This window comes from Mus caroli, chromosome 7 (assembly GCF_900094665.2).
Source record: "Mus caroli chromosome 7, CAROLI_EIJ_v1.1, whole genome shotgun sequence".
In the NCBI taxonomy this organism is placed as follows: domain Eukaryota; kingdom Metazoa; phylum Chordata; class Mammalia; order Rodentia; family Muridae; genus Mus; species Mus caroli.
Window position 1 is genome coordinate 74875956 of NC_034576.1, and position 23542 is coordinate 74899497.

Sequence of the window (23542 nt, forward strand, 5' to 3'; positions counted from 1 at the left end):
TACAATGTATTAATAAGTAATTGCTAGTGACCTGGAGATGGTTTGAGGCACAGAAGATATGGGACTGGCTGTAAATACTATGAGAGTTTATACTAGGCACTTGAGCATCTCTGGGCTTAAGGACCTTGATACTAAACTTCCATGAATAGAGAGGCATGGCTGGCAACTGTTGATTATGTGTTGGGGGTGGGGGCAGGGCTAAGGCAAAAGCAGGGAATATGGCAGAGCCACCAGTTGAGCAGGGAAACTAGTGTAAAGGAAATTATCAGGAGACGGTGAGTTTCATGCTGAGTGAGTTCCATGAAAAAGACTCATACAGTTCTGAAATTGGGACAAACTAAGTATATCTAGACATTCAGAGTTGAGTTAGCATAAAGTCTGGAGGGAACTGCAGATGACAGATGACAGAAGCCCTCGCTCCTACTCTAACACAGGTCTACAGTGAAATCAAAACAAGATTAGAGAAGAATCCATAGAAAGCCCAACCTCTTAGTGGGTGGACAGGGAGAACTGAACATCAGGTAAGAATCAATCACCGTTCCAGCCAGGATGCCTGAGAAGTGAAACGGGTCAGGGAAGCTGATTGAGGAAGGAGACGTGGAGAAGGTGAGCATCTGTTTCCAGCCCCACAGAGAAGCACTGAGGATGACCAGCTGCATCCAGCTCTGGCTCTGAAGCAAGCATGCGCAGCTTTGGAAATGTCAAATATAAGATGTGAGCTGGAAAGGCAGAGAAACAAGACTGGATAAGAATGATCAGACCCAAAAGCTTAAAACAGAAGAAATGCTCTCTAATCTCAAATAATGGATATATAATAAATGGCATCAACTGAACTAGATTAATTAGCCATATATAGAAAAACTTAAAAATCAAATTAACTCTAAGGTATAAATACTTAAGATTGTGTTTCTGAGTCAAGGACCATAAAGAGAAGAAACACCGCACACACTTCTCATTCATGATTTTAGTTTGCAAAGTATTTCTTTATTGTTTTGGTTTTTACATCACAGACTCTAGGCCTCTAAGATCTTCTAATTACCCTTTGACTGTTATAGTTCCGTTATAGTTCTCATCTTTTATTTTAATTGCAGGTAATCCTGCCTATATTTGAAGAGAATCTATGTCACATTTATAATTTTAGGTCCCAGGTTAAAAACTTTAGAGTTAAAAAGGACTGAGGCTATGGAAGGAGGCTTTTGAAAAGCTCTTTGGTCCTGGTAAACTGAAACAAGTGGAACTTTTCTTACTGATTTCTCTTCTTCTGTGATATGGAGTCTAATGGCTAGTGGCCAGTAGTGGCCTAATTCAAACTTAACAAACAGAATTAAAGTTCAAATGGCTAACTCAACATGGAATCGTGGCTAGCATCCAGATCTTTTGATTTTCCAGGTAATTTTCTATCAGTGGAACCTCTGTGTGGAGGACTCAGTAGATCCCAACTAAACGTTTGTAAGAGTTGCAGTCTGCAGGACTACTCATTAGAGAATGCCTAATGAAAATCACAACGAACCTCACACTCACTAACGAAATCCCACAACCAAACAGAAAAGACCCAGAATGGGCAAGGACCTGACAAACTATAAGCTTTGTAAACTATTTTGGGAAATGCAATGTGAATATCAGCTCTTAGCAAATTATATAGACAGTTCCCAAAATATTAAATCTTATCACTAAAGAAATTCCAGGTCAGCATATATACCCAAAGTGATTGAAAATAGAGACTCAAAGAAAGGTCTGTATATGCCAGTGTTCCCACTGTTACCCTCAGGAGGCAACAGAGAGAAGAAATCCTCACCTGAGCAAAATGTGTGTCCATGGAAAAAAATATGATGTAGCCGGAAATAGAGAGTGAAGACTGAAACTAGTCATGATTTTACAATATTGGTAAACTCTGAAACCATTATGTTAAACGAAATACCAGAGTCAACAAAGCTGACTCCATGGTCTTGGGGTGGGGGAGGGTTGGTATTTTAGCTTTTTTTTTTTTTTTTTAATTTTGGTCTTACTAAGTTTTTTTGTTGTTGTTGTTTGGTTGGTTTGGTTTGTAAGAGAGAGAATGAAGGTGAATAGGTTTGGAGGTGGATAAGATCAGAGGTTTTTTTGGTTTTGTTGTTGTTGTTTTGTTGTTGTTGTTTGGTTGGTTTGGTTTGTAAGAGAGAAAGAATGAAGGTGAAGGTGACTAGGTTTGGAGGTGGAAAAGATCAGAGAGGAATTGGGCAAGGGAAAGGAATATAATCAAAATATATTGCATTTTAAAAATTCAATAAAAAGAAAAACATACACTAGACCCTGCCCCCAATACCACCAATCACACACAAACATGTGTTGAGTTCTTTGGATGAGATACATAGAGTCGTTACATATTAGAAACAATTAAAAACAGAGTAGAATGGAAGCTTCCGGGGCAGGGAAGAAAGGGCGAGGTGCTGGTCCCTCAAGGTGCTGCAGGTATGCTAGGTGAGACTTCTAGAGACAGATGTTGTGATGCTCAGACCATGTGGTTGCATATCACTGAGCAGCACACTTAGCATACTAAGTTCTATGCTATGTAAATGTGGCCTCCATTTAAAATTTGAACTTACCAAATTGATTTTTAAGCTAAACTGGGATGTCTAGATCTTGACAATGGCACCTTTAAGATAAAACTTTTGGTTAAACAAGACATTTCTATCTACAGCTTGGGCCCAGTCTCCAAAGAACATGGTTCTCTCCTCATTGTGTGCAAGGGTCACCTGAATGAGGCTGGCTATCACTGGCTACCACTGTCCACTCTGACTTTTCAAATGCTGCTGTTGACATTCAAACAAACACAACTAAAGACAGCCATTTCATATCTCTCTTTCTCCCCCCGCCCCCGTTCCATGAGGTCAGAGGTCAGTGTCCAGACACCTCTATTGCTCTGTATGGTTGATTGGTTGGTTGTGAGCTCATGCCTTTCACTGCATCTGGACCTCATTGCTCTGCTGCCTTGTCTGACTGACCAGAAAGAGACCTGTATTTGTGAGTCTCTGCGTCCTGAGCACTGGGCTGCAGCCCCTGGCCTTTGGGTGATAGGGAACCAAACTCAGGTCCCCTTGCTTGTACTTCACCCACTGAGCATCTTCGTGGGCCCCAGGAACACTATCTCCTAATGTGATTCACAGTCATATTTACATTAGGGTACAAGGCAATGCAACACTTCTCATATCCATGTTTGCTTAAACTAGATGACAAGGACATTTTCACTGTTCTCTACATTGTCAATCCACTCCAACTCACATTTCACAGGACAGTGGAGACCATTTTTGATGGGCCATCCTTATTATAAGCTTGTTGGACACTGCTGTGGATTTGCTAACTCAGTTCAGCTATGCTGAATTTTATTAAAAAGCATAAAATTCCAGTACATTATTTAAGGCTACTTTGCTCCTAATATTCTGAGTAATTTCACCTTTCAGAAAACATATCTCGTGTATCTGAGAAAAAGAACCTCCCTGGGCTAATATGATTGAAAACTGACACCCTCATGTCCCAGTAGTATTAAGGAAAAATTATTTACCTAAATCTTGTTTCCCAAGTAGTTCCAGTGTCGACTGTTTGGGGACACCATTTTCACCTTACTTTTTTAATATTTCTACTGATCTTTTACAAATCGATCTGGAAGTGGCCAGTTCCTAAGCTTCTGTTCCAAATCCCAATACACGCTCACCATGGGAACCCTTAAAGGATTCCATGATCGAGGTGAAGCGGAAGATGTCTTTCTGGGTTTACTCAAGATGACAGATGAGATCATGGTAAGTGCATAAATGCCAGGCCTAGGAAACCTGGTCTGGGATGAACAGTAAGTGATATGGTTTGGAAGACAGGTTCCTGAATAGACATAGGAAAGACTTTTTTTTTCCAATTTTTTATTAGGTATTTTCTTCATTTACATTTCAAATGCTATCCCGAAAGTCCCCCATACCCCCACCCCGCTCTCCTACTCACCCACTCCCACTTCTTGGCTCTGGTGTTCCCCTGTACTGGGGCATATAAAGTTTGCTAGACCAAGGGGCCTCTCTTCTCAATGATGGCCGACTAGGCCATCTTCTGATACATATGCAGCTAGAGACATGAGCTCCGGGGTACTGGTTAGTTCATATTGTTGTTCCACCTATAGGGTTGCAGACCCCTTTAGCTCCTTGTATACTTTCCCTAGCTCCTCCATTGGGGTCTCTTGTGAGGCTCTGCTGGTGCCTGGCAAGCACAAAAGTGGATGCCCACAGTCAGCTATTGGATGGAACACAGGGCCCACAGGAAAGAGTTCTTAGTTCACTTATCAAACCAGCTATTAAAAATTGTCTTCAGGTGCTAGGGAGCCACTTGAAAAATCCCTAATGACATTTATAAATGAAGAACACACAAAACCCCAACTAAACAGTATTTGTAATTCTGTGAGATTATGTCTATCAAGGTTCAACTGCAAACAAACTTAGAACCCCTCATAATGGCTGACTCCTCCCCAAGACAGGATACTTGATTTTTTTCCACTTTTACTTTTTTTCTTTTTAGTATAGGTGTGTATGTGTGTATGTGTGTGTGTGTGTGTGTGTGTGTGTGTGTGTGTGTAAATCATATCTGAAAACAGTAAAACATTAGGACACAGTGATGTGTTTTGTATGTGGGGAGGTATATTCTTTGCCAGCATGATGCCTAGATTTCTGATGGGCAGCTTAGAGGAACTAGAAGTAGCTATGTAAGATGCTATATTCCAGAATATTCTAGGATTCAGTAGGAAGCTTGACTTCAAGGACATGAGCCTGCCAAGTGACTTGTCATCTGTTTGAGCATTATGAGTGTTCAATATTATTGAAACAGATTTTACACAAAGAACAAAAATATCCTGGCTTTATCACAAAACCATCAATGTAAAATAGATACTTGTAACTCAAACATAACATATTTGATGAGTTCTTTTTTTCCACAGCCAAAACAGATATATACATTATCTGACATATAAGACAGACATGTATATTATCTGAAATTTTAATATTTTCTAGAATTAGATGCTCATAAAAATATTGCTACCAACAACACAGATGTGTAGCAGGAAAGTGAATATAGCCTACTTAATCTGTTTCATCATGAATTTGTTATAATTCTTACTTATTTGCAAGAAAGTGTTACATTTTTTTGACTCCATCCAGAGACAGAGCAAGACTAAAAATAAACATCTATCTGTACAATTCTAAAGCTCACAATAAATTGAAGTTTAATCTCAATTATCTAAGCAAGTTTCTTCTTCTTTGTAAAGCTATAAACCTATATATTTCTTCCCATTTTAAAGAAATCATATTATGCTGTTCTATACACAGAGTTAATCAATTTAAAAAAATACAGAGTATTTCTCAAACCACTGACAACAGAATTTATAACAAATGGGTGAGTTTCCTTCTCTGACAGGTCTTGAAGGATTCTGAATTTACTCTTGCCCATTTACTGAGCTTCACCCCCTGCTTAGGTTTCTTTTCCAAAAACACATGCTATGACTCAAACTTCATTAATAATAGAAATGGCTAAAAGGGACTCTATAATTGACAAGTTCAAATGGGTGTAGAGGGAGCTCTCATTTCTAGCAGGTGTCTTGATGTGAGGAGAATCGGGACAAGCTCACAGGTGGCTCACAGGACAGTGCTGCACAGATAAGAGAGCACTGAGCAGAATCACACAAAGTGTGAGGCAGGAAGGTCAATGAGCACAAGCCTGGCCCTAGCTCAGGGCTTACCTACCCAACCGCTGTCATTTCAGAGTAAACACAGATGAGGTCCCAGGAGGTACAAAGTTCAGTTGACATTGGCTATACCTGGGAAGAAGGCTCCACTGACCCATGGCAAAGACCTTGCCTGGCAGGTTCAGAATCTCCAATTTTTCCCAGTCCTATCCAGTCCTACCCAGTCCTGCCCAGTCCTATCCGATCCAGATAAAGAAGAAGGATGAAGCACCAAAATAAAGAGAATATGCGTGCAAATCATTGAAGTCATGGCCGGGAGATTCCATGTCCTTGGTCTCCTGTTGTTATGCAACACATAACAACCACAGATCAAACACTGGCTCTCTGAGGTCTCAGAAAAAGCTTCCTATCTCTAGAGTGCCCTCCCATAGGCCTAACGTCAAGCCCTGCCTTTTGTATAAAAGCAGTACCTCTGCCCAGTCATTTCTGTTGCAATGCCTGCTGATATCTACTATAGAACTGATGATCCAAAATTATCACAAACTCTGTTTACTTAATCTCCCAATCTACTTGCAATCCCAATGGGATATGAACTTAAGGAGTGTATTTTGCAAGTCCACATAAATGCTTAGTGCATTGTTATATTTCAATTAGACAGATGGATAGATGGATTGAGGGGTAGAGGGACAGAGAGGTGAGTGGGTATATCCAGACAACTAAATCTACTCGTATCATGACTGGATATTTACCATAAATCCAAGCTTGCCTAGAGACCAGTGCATGGCATCCACCTAACAGGTGTCACAACCATTAGACCTTTTAAAATCATAGACTGTAGGAAAAGGGTATTGCTCTATGATAAGGAATATGGGTATATTTATACACAGATCTAAGGACATTAGATCAATAATGATCATTATCTCTCTAAAAGCCCCATTAGATGCCCAGGAGGAACTGCAGCAGAGTAAGGGCAGAGTGTGTTTTACCCACTGTACATTCCAAATCATTTTTCCAAATCATTTAATAATGAACGCTCTGTTTCCATTATTGCCACTACAAAATTGCAGTCAACGGGTAGGCCATGGAGTTCTTGACTTTCTTAATAGGGAGAGGCACCCATAACCAACTGCAGAGACTCCTAGCTGAAAGCAGAAAGTTTCTAGATGATGAAATCTGTAAGCATACACCTTCTACTCTTCTCCGAAAAAAAAAAAAAAAAAAGCCCAGGAATGGATTCAAATGAATCATGTATACGTGCATGCACTCACACTCACACACACATGACACATGCACACACACACACACACACATGCAGACTTTCACTCCCATGAACACCCACCTATACATACACACCAAACTGCCTAAAATACAAATTACTGAATTTATGCTTGTATGAAAGATGGTTCATTGACAAATCTAAATTTGTCGGAGAATAACTCAAGTGGCATTTGTCAAGCTCATGGCACTCTTGTTTCATAACAACCAAAGGAGCTACTCAGTAGCAAGGCTTGTAGTGGGTCCCTTAAGACAGTATTTATATGACTTCCTGTTACAGCAGCATCTCTCAGCAATAAGTTTTAGAATGCTGCTCTTCATATTAAAAGCATTCATCATTCAAAAAGGTCACATTGATTTCCCCCACCATTTCGATCCTATCAGTGTGGCTGTCAGCTCAGTGAAGAGGGCACTCATATATCAGTTTAAACTGATAACTCCCAGGTGCACATTTTGCATTACCCCTGAGAGGATCCACATGGAAAAAATGGGGAGTGATTAGCAATGTCCCAGGAAATCTTCTCACTGAGATATAATGTTGTAAATGAGTCTTAAATATGAAACAATTATTAAGGTCTATTGATGTAAGCCAACAGGACACATGATGGCTCCTTAATGCTAAAATACGTCTTCTCACCATGAGGATGGGAAATTGTAATGACTGCAGAGACCCCTCCCAGTGAGCAAATGATTCTTTTGCGTCAGGAACAAACACCTTAGGGATATTGTCATATAATCCCCATAACTCTCTTAGCAGCCTCTGTCTCACTGCTTAGCTAACTGAAACACAGAGAGCTATAAGCAAGTTGCTGAGTGGCACACAGACAAGATCCAGGCTCAGCCACACAGCTCCACCTTCTTAATCACGATGCTGCCTGGTTTCTAGGTATCCATCACTTAATGTCCTGGATCCTGGGAGCTGACATGCTGTTTTTCACATTGCCTTTCCCTAACACATACAGTATAGCAAAGCACTCACCAGTACAGCCCAGGCAGGCCGTGGAAGGAGCAGGTGGATAGGGAAGGACTCTCTCAGCAGCTGCTACGGGTTGTATTGCCTTCCTCCTATCCTGCCCAGCAGGACACACTTCCCCTCCTCGATGGTCTAAGTGGTTTACTTGTCTTTAAAGTTTTCTCTGTGCCCCAGGACTATTCTTGCCATGAAGAGAAATCCTAACTTTCTAGGGACACATGTACTCTCCCCTCTGAATTTCCCTTGAGATCTTATGCATACCAAGAAAGTGCTGTACCACTGAGCTATCCTAGACTCTTTGTTAACACTTGATTTGGAGACATGGTCACACTGTGCTGTCCAGACAGGTTTTCAAAGTTTCATCCTCCTGCCTCAGCTTCCCACTCTCCTGTTTCTGGGACCGCACGTCGTCAGATCCATCTGAGACAGACTTTTTGAGACTAAGAGTGATTTCTATTTTCACTCTGGTCCTATATAAACATGAAAGTGTGGCCAATCCACCCTTTCCTGGCAATTAGGGAAATCAGTGTATGCGTTCAACAAAGCCACTGACTCAGTAGAATCTTCCAGGAAACTGTCAGCTTGGCTTGGGTGTACTCCAGCTTTCACGAAATTATACTGTACTCAGCAAGAAGACACTAAATCCAGCACTTTGGATAGAATGCTCATGTCTGCTCTCTGTGTTCTGACCTCAGATTTACTGTAAAAAATATAAAAAGGGGGAAAAACATCTTAAAAGTAAGGTAGCCATCTAATAAGTTTGGGTAGGTTCTTAGGAGGCTGGCAGCCAGCACTTCGTCTTTAAAAATGGTGGCCTCAAGTTGAGTCCATGAACTGAATTTAACTTTTTTGTCTCCTAGGAGGGACCTTCATTTGGCATTGTGGTTGCTATAGTTTTCAAACAATAACTTACTGGCACTAGAAAACGGCATAGGATAAAAGCCTGGTTTGCAGATCTCTCATCTTGGAAGAGAAGCTGCAGTGGCACTGGGTCTCAGTATGCTGCTCAGTGCTGAGAAGCCAGGCTCCCTCACCTCCATGTGTTAGAGGAACAGAGACAGTAAGCATCATACATGAGGCACTCTCTCCCACCTGCCATTATTGATATTTACAGCAGCACCACGTAAGCATTTCAGTGCTAATTTATGGGTGAAACTGTTGAGACAATCATATCTACAGATCTACAGCTACTACCTGTCATAGTTGACATTTGAACTCTGATTTACCCTCCGCCCAAAACTAAGACTCTTTTCACCACCATGCTGGTGGTGAGTTCAAGGGCGAGTACAAACAGTATAAGCCTTTATAACTGGTTCCCTGGGGTAGGAGCTTTTAAACTTCTTTGACCCCATGTCACCCTTTGAAAGGCACATTGATCTGAAGGAAAAATCTGGAGACATGTTTCTGTTTAAACAGACATAGCTGGACAAGTTTTACTGACTTCAGAGAATCTTTTAGAATCTGATAGTAAATGTCAGACATTTTAAGGCTTTAAAATGTTAATCAAATTCAAATGGTTTTTTTTAACTATACTCTTATTCAGACATAAGGATTTTTTTTTTAATTTTTAAATTATGAACAAGCATGTGTGTTTGTTTGCAGTATGTGCTTGTGAATGCAGAGGCCTGGGGAGACCAGAGACCTAAGAGCTCTTGGAGTTGGAGGTACAGCCTGTAGTTAGCTACTTGAAATGGGTGCTTGAAGCCAGCCCTGCTGGAAAACAAACACAAGACCTTTGAAAGAGCAGTGTGTGCTCTTAACCACTAAGCATTCTCTCCAGTCCCTGGAAGTATTTTTTTTTTAAATGACACATTAATGACAGCAAAAATGGCCTATTAGCTCCCTGCCCATTTAACACTGAACACATTCAAAAGGCATGCCTTAGGAAATGGTTATTGTGCATGGAAGCACGCAATGAACTGTGACTCAGCCCAGACTACTCCTTAGTCATAAAGGGACAACTACACATTTTCTGCTGCTCGTGTCCAGAAAAGGGAAAAGGAGTTTATGTATGCATACTCCAGCCAACAGTATAAAGACATGTGTATAAAGGGGGATATGCTGTGTACCAGTCTAAACCATGCTTTGCCATGCATCGAGACGTCAACACAGTGCCCAGTTCAATGTTCACTGACAGCCACAGGCAAGACAGAATTAATTGACAGGAAGACTGGCTTTCTGACTGGTCAGATACAGGGGTGGTCAGTGAAAACCAAGGAAAACTTCCAAACTCCCACAAATATACACCCATAAACTCTATTTGGTAAAACTGTTTTTAAAATTAACAAAAATCTCAAGCTCTGTGTGTGTGTGTGTCTGTGTGTGCATGTATTTGCATATGCCTGCATCTGAAGGGCACATGTCAGTTCTGGGTGTCTTTCTTTAGCATTTAATATTTTTAGGACAGGGTCTCTCACTGAACCTGAAGCTTATCATTTGGACCAGGGTGACGGACTAGTCAGCTACCAGGACCTGCTTGCCTCTACCTTCCTAGCCCCGGATGTGTAAACAGACCATCACACCTGGCGTTTACATGAGATCCAGGGATCCACTTGTCCTCATCTGCTTGGACACCAAGCACATTGCCTCCTGAGTCATCTCTCCAGCCCCTCATAAGGCACCATAAAGTGACCTGGCTTCTTATCGGAGGAACTACAAACCCCAAGCTGTGTCCTTCTCAAAGGCGCACTAAAGCTGAAGTGTGGGTTGTGGGTGCTTTAATTATATCTCACTTCCCATTAAATTCTATTAGCTATAGCTTCCTAAAAAGCTAAGACTATGTCTCCAAAGTCACAAAAATAGAAGGATCTTGAATTATGTCTCCAAAGCCTTTCTGGGAATAAGAATAGTGCCCACCGTCTAAGACTGGAAAAACTAGAACATCAACCGTAGCTGTGTAATGTAGATACTGAAAAGACTCATTTGATAAATGCACCCTTACGGGTGCCATTTATATATGCTTATGGGTATATAAATAAGCACCTAAACATGATCAGTGGCAAAGATACATTCAGAGTTTTGAAATGTCAACCTCTGTCTCTACTTAAAAGCTTGCATCATCTAGAAGAAAACCAGAGAGTGACTTGATCTTTTATGAGCAATCAAGAATAAAACGTGGAGGAGCTGGAGAGATGACTCAGTGATTAAGAGCACTGAGTACTCTTCCAGAGACGTCTTGAGTTCAATTTATGCAACCATATGGTGGCTCACAACTATCTATAATGGGATCTGATCCCCTCTTCTGGTGTTTCTGAAGACAGCTACAGTGTACTCAGATACATAAAATAAATAAAATCTTAAACAAACAAACAAACAAACATGGAGGCTGCTTGCTTCCTTCCACAAACTCATTTGAATATTCATGAATCTATAACATCCATTGGGTCAGACTAAGAAAAGGGAACATTGAAAAATATTTACCTTTGTGTGCCAACAATCTGGCAGAAAATAATTTAAAACTGTGTGTGTGTACACGCATGCGTGCGCGAGTGCGTGCATGTGCACACACAGGCACATATGCATTTGAGTGTTTTCTATAAAATCATACACCCATCTCCATAACAGACTCAGCAGGATGTCCAAGGCTTCCATCAATGTATCACTCTCATCACTGTCTCTCATCCTTTGAAAAGACTCACCTTGTTATTGAACCTAAGAATGAATGGACCAATCACCCTTCTCAGAATTCAACAAGCAGAGGAAATACTAAAATATTTGATGGAATGAGTCTTGATGACATGGAAGTCTTGTTCTTTGTGAGTCCTGAACTCCAGTAAGAAGCAAAACAGCAAAAGGACTAAAGTAGAGATGATTTGAAATGTGATAATGGAGAAACAAGCAAATATTGGCCTGAACACTAAGCAACTTGGTTGTTTGTACCTGTGAGTTGTACATGTTTCCTCTTCAGTCAAATGAGAGTGACTTCTAATGAGTGACTTCTAATTCTCCAGAATAGAGAGACTGAGATAATGCTGCACCTGGCAGAAGATTTGGAGAGTGATTACACAGAATACAAAACATACCAGCTGACTCTGCAGAATGGAATAAAAAAAAAAAAAAAGTAACGTCTCCTATTATGTACAAATGTGAAACCTGCCAATGAAAAGTATGGATTGGCAATGGAACATGGATGCCATGTGATCAAATAGTGAGGTGGTGTCCTGGATTTATGATGAAGCTAGGAACTGAAATAAGGCTGGATGTTGGAGAGGAAGTAGATGGTGATGCAATCAAACTTCCCAATCTGTTAGCAATGACCTGAGTCACACCTGCTTGTTCAAACTGTTTTTGTTGTTTTACGCATTAAAAGTTCACAGGGTTTAAAGACAATTCATAATTGTACCTTCCTAACCCTCCCATGTCTTATTAAATATTAACAAAGAAAACTTCCTGGGAGCCTTCTTTTTTGCCCAGGTCTTTGCCAGCTCACCTGAGACTTAAGGGAAGGAAAGAAATGCCAGACAAACCTACCTGTTCAGACAAGACCCAGATGCTGCCTGTGAGTTCTACCACAGATTCCTATAGCAATCTAAACATTCAGCTTTGTGGAAGGAAATCAGAATGGATACATACCAGAAAGAAGATAAGGAAGGGAGGGGAGGCAGAGCAAGATCATCACGGGGCATGCTTAGGCAAGAGGCAAGAGACTTTGGAGTACAGAATGTCAGATGTGCAGACGGAGAGCTACAGACACATTCTATCCAACAGACTCTGTCAGCAACTAATTGTGTTGGGGGGAAAAATGATTACATCACCTCTGGGCTATCACTCACTCATGGGACAGAAGCAGGTGGTACAAGAGCTGACCCTGGAGATCGTATCCAGAACATTATCTAGGAAGCTGAAGTAATGTCTTTATATCAATAGATGCATATATTCTACTCTGAACAAAGCTACTCTAGGAATAATGTGGTTTCCTGTGATTCAAGAAATACAATGCTCATGAGTGATATAGCAAGAGGTTCTCAGTCTAAAAAGCCAGCAAGCATATCTTATAATGCTGAAAAGGAGTTCATCAGGCACCAAGCCAAGCATGTGTGCCATAACCATTATCCAGTTGCTGCCAGTATTAGTTTGGGTTCGGAAGATTTTGTGGGGTTCCATTGCTGCTCTTTAGGGGACTGTGGTATCTATGATCCTCTCCATTGTCTCTTGGAACCGAGAAGTCTCTTTGCAGCATTTCTCAGAACATAGCCTCCAACACACATATTCACTTAGTCGTTTCCTTTTGGGCCTTCTCATTAGTTGAATCTCTCATGGACATTCTTTTTCGTTTGCTTCATTTTGTTAACAATGCTCAAACTGCCTGACTGAGGCTTATAGTTCCTCAAAAGCATCCTTCCAGTGTGCCCTGCAAACTTCCTCCTTAGGTCACTGCCTCACCGCCCCTCCCTCTCACTTCCTGCTATGATCAGCAGCTCTACCTAGAGGTTGCCCTTCCCCACTAGCTCCCGTGGCATCTGCATCTTGAACAGCACTTGAATGTTTGGCTCCCCTCCTATGCTATAATCTCTAAAGGAGTAGAGAGCTATTTGTTTCACTCACAATTAAAACTCTAATATACAGGATCTAATTAGAACAAATACTTATTTCAGGAATTATTTTAGCATATTTCAAATAGTCTTCTACTTAACTCTTCACCTAAGACAATCTATAGAGTCTGCATTTAAAACATTGAGCTAAAGGTGTTAGCAGCCACAAAAAATTGCCACTGTTCAATCTGTGTCACATTAAAACATATATATATGATTTTATGAAATAGATGATTTACTTGAGAAAAATGAAGGATTTACATATGAAAATGATATGACACATTTACGGAATCAGATTCGGAAATTTAGCCTTCCAAGGTCTCCCTGTTCACACCCCTGCTTTGGCCAGCTCTGCTCTACTTTTCCTTTAAGAGTTTTCTCCCCAGCTTCATCGCAGGCTCTGGAATGCAGTAAAGGTCAGTGGGAGTAGAGAATTCATCCCCAGTTTCTAGAGAAAAGGCAAGGGAAAAACATCTTCCACCTTCACTTCAAAGAAACGGACTGTGTTAGCATCTTTCCTAGCCAGAGGGAGGAATGCCCAAGTGTCCGCTGTTACGTCCTGCTAATTTGCCCACTTCCTACCATTTAGTTGTAGATTATATACAATCTGTTCACTCAGTTTTCATAGCAAGTGCATTATCAAATCAAGTGATCATTAGTCAAGGAATAAGCTATTACCTAAAGAGCTAGCTATTCTTCCAAATCTCTACCTTATACAACTCCCTTATAGATAACAGACTTTTGTATGATGATCCCAATCCTTTACCTCTGAGTCATACAGTCATTTCAAATACAAGGTCCGTGGAATTCATAATTCTCTTCTTCCCAAACTGGTACAAATCCCTTCCTAAGGCCAAGGCCTTCCCATCCTCATCGGGCCCATTCACCTGATCATCCTTGAATATCTACTTGTGTCACAAATCTATCCACACCTCCAACATTCCCCACTGCCTTAAGCTAAACAAACAGCCTGAAACCCTGAATAACAATAATGTAAGTCATTTCACAGCATCATAACAAGAGGCATTGAAGAGCCATTACTTGACTGTTGGTTCAGAAAGGTTATTATGTTCAACCTACTCTCACATTTATCTCCATGGTTGCCTAACAATAAGACAAGTAATAAGTGATCACATGTATAGCAGAGTTCGAGGATGAACCAGCCAAGGCTATCCACAAATTAGATGTTGCTGACCATCTTAAGTTCAACCTTTGTAGGCAGAGGTAAAGACATTAACCTGAAGTTCAAACTCAAGGGCAAAACATCTGTGGATACATTCTCAATATACTTATATCTCTAGCTATATGTTCTTACTTATATAGCCTGATAATAAGATGTCTTAAGATTAAATATGAATATTTGTTTCAGGATATTTTTTTTAATCTATAGGTGTGTATAAAAGGTGTATGTGTGTGTGTGTGTGTGTGCACTACAGGCCTTCTGTCCATCTTTCAATGAGCAATGGTTATGCACAACATCACCTTCAAGTCTTCTATAGACTGGGGAGAGGGTTTGATTTTAAAAGGGTCTAAAATCCAACGCTTTCCCCATCAGCAGGAAGCCCCGAGTTCTATCCCCAGCCCAAATCCAGGTCCAAATCTTAGCAAGTCTATAGAACCCTAATCTCCATCACCACTATCCTCCCAATTAAACTCACTGAAGATGTGCACTATCAGTCTATCATGTGGCGACAGGAAGGGGTTTTCTCACATCATGAAATTCTGTCCATTCACTCCTGATGGGGCTTGAGTGTAAAATATTCCCCATACACTCCTGTTTGAGCACCTGGTCTCCAGTTGGTGGCGCTATTTTGGAAGTTTGTATAATATATTAGGAGGTGGCACCTACATGGAAGAAGTAGGTTGTTGCCTAGATGGGTGGACCTTAAGAGTTAAAGCTGACTCTGTTCTACTAAACTGTCTATCGATGCTACTGCATGCAATTGTACCCTCCAAAAACCACGAAGCAAAATAATCAGTCTTCTCTTTAGTTGCTTCTTTCCACTATTTTTAAACAGGGACAAGACAGTAACTTCTGCATTCAACCATCTGCAGTAGGAATAAGTTATATGGACTTTTCTAACATGGGAATCTGTCCCTAAAGAAAATCTCCCTTAAGAAAACCATGGGGACCCAAGGTACTCACTAAAAGACAGGATTGGTTTAAAAGGTATATCCCAATGAGGTTGATTTTGTTTCTTTGCTTTGTTTTCTTGTGTGTGTGTCTGTGTGTCTGTGTGTGTGTCTGTGTGTGTGTGTCTCTGTGTGTGTGTCTGTGTATGTGTGTGTGTGTGTGCCTGCCTTTCAGATTTCCTCAGTGATGCCAACACAACACAATGGCATCCATGAAAACTTCTCGGAGGCAGAATGAGAAAGGTGGTTCTGGAGCCCGACTGCCTTCCCCTGAGTGCTACCAGAACTGCTTTCCAGACTTTTGTGAAAATAGCAAAATACTGTTTTGCTCTCTTCTTAAGTTTCCCAGCCTTTGCATTAAAACAAGGAGAGCCCTGTGCCACCTTGGGCTTGGACTGGTGGTTAAACAGTAACAGTTTAAACACGTGTGTGAATGGCACAATATAAGTATGTGCATTGCAAGGTCTGATGTTAATTATATCTGATTACAATTATTTTAAATGTTTAGGGCTAGAAGTGTTTGTGATTTGATCAGTTCTCAAATACTATACTATTTGCATGTGTACAGTGAGAGACCTTAGACATCGAACTCAAGCTCACCCATAAGTTCACTGGGCTTCACTTGTACCTGGTATGCATGTAATCTTACACAATGTTTAAATAATCTTGGACAAAAATAAAACAGTTGTGTGGTGTGTAATTTTCTCCTTGAAGCATCATGTCAATACTCAAAAGTTCCAGATTTTGGAACCCTTTGGATTTAAGATCTTCAGAATGAAGAGATTTAACCCGTTTTATAACAGTGATACATCTATATTATTAATAAATTTCCTCTCATTCTTAATCAAAAGGGATCTTTTGCCTGCTCTGTTGTCTGAAATTCTATAGTGGTTCATAATCTCATCTTGTCTGAGATCATTTGATTGGTGTTTCAATAAAAACCCTCCATGTTCATATACAGCACCCAAGCCCTGGAGTATGGTCTGAGAATATGCACATCTAATGAGCTATCTCGGGGATGCTCATGCAGATAGTCTGAAGGATACCATGAGAACTGACTAAGGTACACCATTACGTCAATGAAAACATCATGGAACAACAAATATTCAGGTTTCTTGTAGCCCTCTGCTCACCTACAAAACCCTTCCTAGATTCAGTAACCCACCAACTACAATCTCAGTCCAGTCATCTGAAGTCATGCAAAGGCTCCCATAGATCCTTCATGACGGCACCATCTGCACTGTGATGAGTGAAGCCCTGTCCTGAAGACAATGAGAACTGAGCACTAAGACCCTTAGTTCACTTTAAGATACAGGAAATCCTTAGCAAATGGTAACTGAACAGACAATAGATCCCTGGAAGAGCTTAGAGGTCATATCTAGGTTGTTCATTAGGCATAGGTGCTAAAAGTCTCTAACAATCCAGGAGTCTCTGCCACTCCACCCAGCTACCTCTTCTCTGTTCAAGGGTCTAGAAGTCCTTGGCCTCCAAACACCAAGTTGTCCCTCACTCATATACAAGAGCTTTAGCCTAAGGCCTGTATTGGGCTCTGTGGTCCAAGCAGCTGTTAGATGCTGAGTAGTCTCAAGAGAGAGGAAGCCAGGCAACAAACAGGAAGCATTGCTCTGTAAACATTTCTGATAAATTGCCCAATAAGATTGCAACGGAGAGAGAGGGAGAGAGAGAGACTCCAGTTCTTGTCTAGTTCATCTGCATTTAAATAAATATTCACCTTCGTACTTGAATTTTGTATTGGTTTTCTCCAAGAGGGTGCCCAAATGCTTTGCCTTTCAGGACACACAGAATCCTCAGCCCCACAAAAGTGTCCAAACACACTTTTGCCTTTGGATTTTCTGACTATTTCTCCATCTTGTCAGTCTTCTGGTCCAGCTCTATCTCCATTGGTCTGTAATCAAATCAAGCGGGGGTTTATACACACCTCCTGCAGATGATGTTAAAGGTTCATAAAGAGGAATTCAGGATGCCCTGTCAATTTCATTGGAAATAGAGAAACCAAACCCATGTGATCCAGGCTGAATGTGTAATCTGATGTTTCAACACAGGCAAAAGCCATTTCTCATCAGTTAACTGGCAACACCTCAAAAAAAAAAAATTAAACTGTGGATACCTTTGATTTTTGTGTTCAGTTAGCAGTAATTGCAAAAAAGGTTTTAAGAATGCTAACATTCTCCTTGACAGGAAATAGACAGGATTCTGAGTTCTAGCTTTACTTATTTTACAGAGCATAATAACTTTAATTAGAAGCTCCATGTGGCATGCACTATGAGATGTGGTCAGCAGAGGTGCATTAACGTCTACACAACCAGGACATGAGGATGCTAAGGATTCCTTGCCAAGGCTGCACAATATGCTCTGTTTCCTGAGATAGGCTGGAGGAAAGACAGATGCAGTCTTTTAATGGTATTCATCTATTAATAAGAGATGGATTTACATACGAACACAAGGTCATTTCCAAAGGAACAATGGTACCTTTATGCCCTTCCCAGCTATGGGAAGAAATTAGGCTAAACTGTTAAAATATGTTACTGTATTTACTTGTGAACACAAGGTCATTGCCATGGGACAATGATACCTTTAGTCACTTCCCTGCTAAGGAAAGAAATTAAGCTAAATTGTTGAAGTATGTTAATATATGTCATAGAAAGAACACATATGAAGTTACCAACCCCACTTGTACATATTAGTCCTTTTAAGATAGACTGAAGAAGTGACATAATCATTTTCCCTTAAAACAAAAACAAAAAACCATCAATCTACTTGTCCCGGGTAGGGCACAGTTTACCAGCACAATAACAACAAAACCACTGGTTCTCACTTCAGCCTACTTTAACCCGAGGCAGCAGATTTTGAGAACATAATTGAATCCTCATTTCCAGCCAATCTTTCAGATCTGCCTTGCCTGATCTTACTACAGCATGGATTATCAAAACAGCACACAGGTGTATCCATGTTCCATTTCTAGGTCAACCTCCTTGTCCAACCTACTGGCTTGTCCTTTGCCTCCATTTCTCATCTGTATGGGTGAATTAATGTATACTATGTGTATTTCATGTCATAAGATGAGGTGTCTGTTTATATAATTGAGCCCTATTTACCTATAGAACCCTTTATATAATTGGTCCTCATTAATTCTTAACTTTATTTACTGACAGGTTTCATCGTTATTTTCAATGTGGCTTATGCCACACTCCTTTAAGACTTGCATTTTCCCTATAGGGCACCTTTTACCTGAGGTGACCATACTGAAGCAATCATCAATGCAGCCCTGGGCTTTTCTAAACACCACCTGTAAGCTGTAGACATTCTAGGACCCCCCCCCCTTCCTTTGTCTCAACACCTGGCTACCAAACCCTAGCTCAGCCTGTTCTTTAGATGGCTTGCCTTTAGCAGGTGTACAATATTTGTTTAATTGAATTGCCACTGACCCAATCAAGGCCTGAATACTAATTGTATCATCATCCAGAGACCCCAAAGAATAAATGGTGACTGCATTTTCATATGCCTGGAGAAACCAGAGCTCTAATGCCCCAGGGTTCACGGAGCAGCTCTTTAGCACCTGAAGTGTCTGAAGGCTGGTAGCTTCCAGAGCACGCAGGATCCAGCATCCAGGTGCAGCTGGGATCCTCATACCGCAGAGGAGCTAGTCCATTTACAGAGAAAACTCATCTTGTGAAATCTGAGCTCTATTTAACAACCGGACAGCGTAGACAACGTTAGGGAACGAACTGCAGAAACATTCGTTTTGCAAATTCATTTCAATCGTCATCACTTTTGCTTTGTTTGATAATGTGGCTGAGAGCTCATAACCTATGCTTACTCTAAGGTTTTTCCACAGTCCTGTAAGTGAGCAAATGCCAACGCAAAGACAGAAACGCGAGTCTCTATATCTTCACGAACTCGGAATGCACCAGAGCCCATCCAATCAAAGGACTGACCTCTGCAAAGTCCAGATTCGGGAAGCAATGGGGTGATAACTCCACAGGACTCCGGGAAGCCCTGCTGTGCGGCCTTTAAAATGTTAAGAAACGCTGTGACAGACTGCCAACACAAGTTCGCCAACACTTCATGCCCGTCTCTGGGCCAAATGACACTTCTCTTAACCCCCAGCCGGCAACCACGGGTTAGGAATGACATTAAACCCCATCCCCGGCCCCTAAAATCGGCAACTTCCCATTTTGGCTAAAAGCAGAAAGAAGTCCAGCCTCAGTATCAGACTGTTCAGGACCCTGCTACCTTGCCCATGCGCGTGACCAGGTGACCCACCAATCTCACCTGTCTGAGGCTGAGTCCCCAGGCCAGTACAGCGCGGCGGGCGCGCGCCCCTCACTTGCGTGGGATCCACCGTTGCTGTCCCTTATGGCTGTGGTCGCGGCTCGGGAGAACACCAAGTATCCCTGATGCAAAGGACACAGGAGCTTCCCAAGAGCCGCGGGACTTCCTCGGCCACCCCCTTGTGAGCCCCGCCTTAAAGGGGAGGAGGCGGTCGCGTCACCTTGGAGCCGCCTCCCAGCTAGCGCGGGGGCAGCTGCGGGTGACTCTTCCAGGTGTGACACGAAGGAGTTTGGGCTGTTCGCTAGGCTAGCTGGGCGTGCAGAGCGCGATTACTCCGAAATCATTCGCTTGGATTGGCTCACGGGGGAGGAAGGTGTGTCCTAAAAGTCAAAAGGAAGGAAACAGGAGTGTAGTCTTGCAAACTTGCAGTTACTAAACATTTTTTCTTCACGGAGGCTCCGAAGATCTCACAGTGCTCCTAGTCCGTTCCTAAAAGACCACCAGGCAGAGAACCGCTTCCGTTTTCACTACCACAACCCTAGGAATCAAACCTAGGAAACCTGTGCCATGTGAGTGCGAGGGTGGCTGGAAGTCACTCACCCAGATCTGTTGGGCCTTGTCCCCTTCTCCAAGGATGAGCTGCTCTGTGGTCTGGGAGTTGTTCTGAGGACTCTGAGACTTAAAAACACTCGCTTGAGATTTTGATCCTCGGGTGCTCAGTAAATACTTGCCTTTTGATTCCTTTGTGCTCCCCCCTCCCCGCCCCTGCCTTGCTCCCTTCTGGCTTTGTCCGTTTTGCTGCCCCCCCTACCCCACCCCCCACCCCACTCCCATTTTCATCCTGTGCTCTGAGAGCCTATGGGTGGCTACAGAAGACTCTGGGAAGATCGGGAATAACCTTTCCTGGGAGCAGAGGTTTTGAAAAGAGATACAGGAGTTTCTGAAATGGTAACCTAGCTGTGGGACAGATTTAGCATTCTATAGGCTGCTGTGAGGATAGGAAATCTGTGACGCCAGGGGAGTGTGATTGGTGCAAATCTGAGCTCCGAACTCAGAAGGTCCTAAAATCAAATCCTGGCCCAACAACTAACTGTACCTAGGCAGATCACCCAGCGATTAGACAGCAACCTTCCCTCTACTAAATCTCAATTTAAATATAACTAGCTCATAGGGTCTGAGAAATTCTAAAGCTAGGACCCAGCCTCTGGTCCACATCAGCCATTCAGTAAAGATAAGGTAATGACTAAGTCTCTTAGGTGGGAAGTTAGGAGGGGTGAAAAAGAAGGAAAGTATTTGACTGTGGGAAGAAATAGTGAAAACCATTGCCTGGACTTGAAAAGTCCACTAACTCAATAGCCAGAAGTAAGGAAGTCAACTTCGCCCTCGTCTAGATGCTTGCAATGGGATACTTGATCCTATTTAATATGTACAAGCCTTTGAGACAGGTCATAATATTTCTGATTTAAAACAAGGACATAGTCCCAGACTCTGCTTGAAAGCTTGGATTGAGGTCCCAGAAGAGTCCAGCAAGCAAAACAGGATGTATCCACTACCCTGAACGGTCCTACACCCTCTAGAGAGCAAAGTTAATGGGGGAAAGTCAAGAGAACAGCAGCCTATTAAAAGCAGCAGCTGTTCCTTTAAAGCTGACTAAAGATACAAATGAATTAAAACACTAAACAAAGCTTCACAAGAGACTTTTGTCTTTATCTCCCGCCCCAGTGAAGTTCCTGTTCTGTGGTTCCTGCAGCCCAACCACAAGCTGAAAATGGCTCCCAGCCTTTTGCAAACATTGAATTCTATAGAAAGCGAAAGGGCTACAGACAGAGATGTCTATGGTGATATCTCCTGCTTGCACCCGCAAAGATGAGCTATCCTGCTCCCACCAGACCCCACCCCCAAGGGGAGTGGGCCTTCTGATGTTGGTTTTGTCTTTACCTGTCCTAAGGTATTACCTGCCTCCTCTCAGTGGATTGCACTCTGAGACCCATTCTCTTGTTTTAGTACTTGAGTTTTCCTACCTGACCACTCATGGCTACAGTTACACCTCTAATCATGGCTACAGTTAAAACTCTATGTGGCTGATCAATTTTTAATTTGCTGCTGTTATTTTGAATCTCTTGATTTAAGCAGGTTGTGAACTGAGTCTTACTTTATGGGCACTGATCAATGATGTAATTGTTGTTACTTTCAAAAAGTAAAACCTCCCAAGTTTATAATAGACAGCCTGTTCTCTCTGGCCTTCATAATTCATAGCAGCAGTAAGGTATGTGGCTATTCAAGAAATAGCCCCTGTGGTCAGTGACACTGCTGAACTGGAGATTTCCCACTTCTAGATAAATGGATGCCTGGCTGCAGGACAATCTCCTTAAAGCTCTTCATTTTTTAAATAAATGTCCAGTGCAAATACATGTTCTGTAGGGTCCACGTAATCAGTAAATCTAGACTTTTGACTCTTCCCTGCCCCAAGGGGCCATAGTGGATCCCCATGGTCTTTTTACCTAAGCCAGTCATGCTATCAAGCTGTCAACCCAGCCCAAATCCAGAGAGAAGGCCAAGGCTAATCTTAGAAGTTCAAATCCCCTTACTACCCAATAGAAAGCGTCCATGGCTCTGCTAGTGATGCCAGTAGTGACTAGCCCTTGGCCTCCATTATCATTCCCATTTTCCTTCATTGCAGTTTCTCATCATTCCCGGAACAATGTTGGTAGAAGCTGAAAAGCAACTGAGGTACACATATCTCTCAGGATGCAGACCATGGGAAAATGTATACTGTTGTCCAAGTGCCAGATGTGTATAGTGTAACAAGGGAGTGGTACTCACTTTGTTACATAGTACTGAGAAAATGGCCACCTTTTATGGCTAGTGCAAACAGTTTTTGCTATTCTATTTACTCAAGAAGAGTTTTCTATTGTATAATTGTCATTTAGTTCTCTTTGCCCAAGGGCAGGTGTGGAAACCTTTTAGTAGGTCACTCCTACCTAGCTCCAGCACTTGACAGCTGTCTTCCCCCCACCCCCACCCTCAAAGCTTCCATCCTCTAAGGTAAAGAAGGAACCCTCACAGAAAATGAATTACTTACAAAGCATAGCACAAAACTTTTCTCCTGAACCCATCAATAGAATTTAGGATAATTCTACATAGCAAATTATCTCAACTACCTAGACATGATTAACTAAAAATGGTCACAGATAATAAGGTACTCAAAATCAGATTTTATGGATGGTGTGAATGAGAATTTGATTGGCGAGATAAACATATGGCAATTGTTGACAAGGGATGCAATCACCGAAAAGCATGGCTCTGGCTGGAGATCTACTTGTCAGCTTCATCGGGTGGGTAAAGCAGAGCCAAGCTTACTGTTGTCAAGCCTTGCCCAGGATTCCTCTGCTGATTTCTCATCTAGTGATCAAGGCCCATTCAGTTAGCTAACTGTTCAAAACCCCACACCAAGAGAGGGTTTCTGGCTATACAGAATTGTCATTGGTCCCTGTTCAATTTTATTGGCTGCTGCTACTATGTTGCTGGCCACACTAAGGGACATGTGACAAGTGAACCTTGACAAATGGTTGTTGATTTTACATCTGGACTGGTTGCCAGGGTCAATATATTCAAACTGCTATGCCTGTTTAAAGACGATCCTAAGCA

The 23542-nt window shown here is 41.9% G+C and overlaps 1 protein-coding gene across 2 annotated transcripts in view; it reads right to left on the reverse strand.

Annotated features, from left to right (window-relative positions):
- Mctp2 (multiple C2 and transmembrane domain containing 2) overlaps positions 1-20073 on the reverse strand; it is a 228181-nt gene extending 208108 nt beyond the window's left edge. Inside the window, exon 1 of one of the 2 annotated variants that reach the window (XM_021166947.2) lies at positions 19895-20073. The gene's annotated coding sequence lies outside the window, so the exon portion shown is untranslated. Of the gene's footprint in view, positions 1-11816; positions 11996-19894 lie in introns of those variants that run through there. The other variant, XM_029480148.1, reaches the window with a different exon arrangement.
- Positions 20074-23542: the final 3469 nt, after the last annotated feature.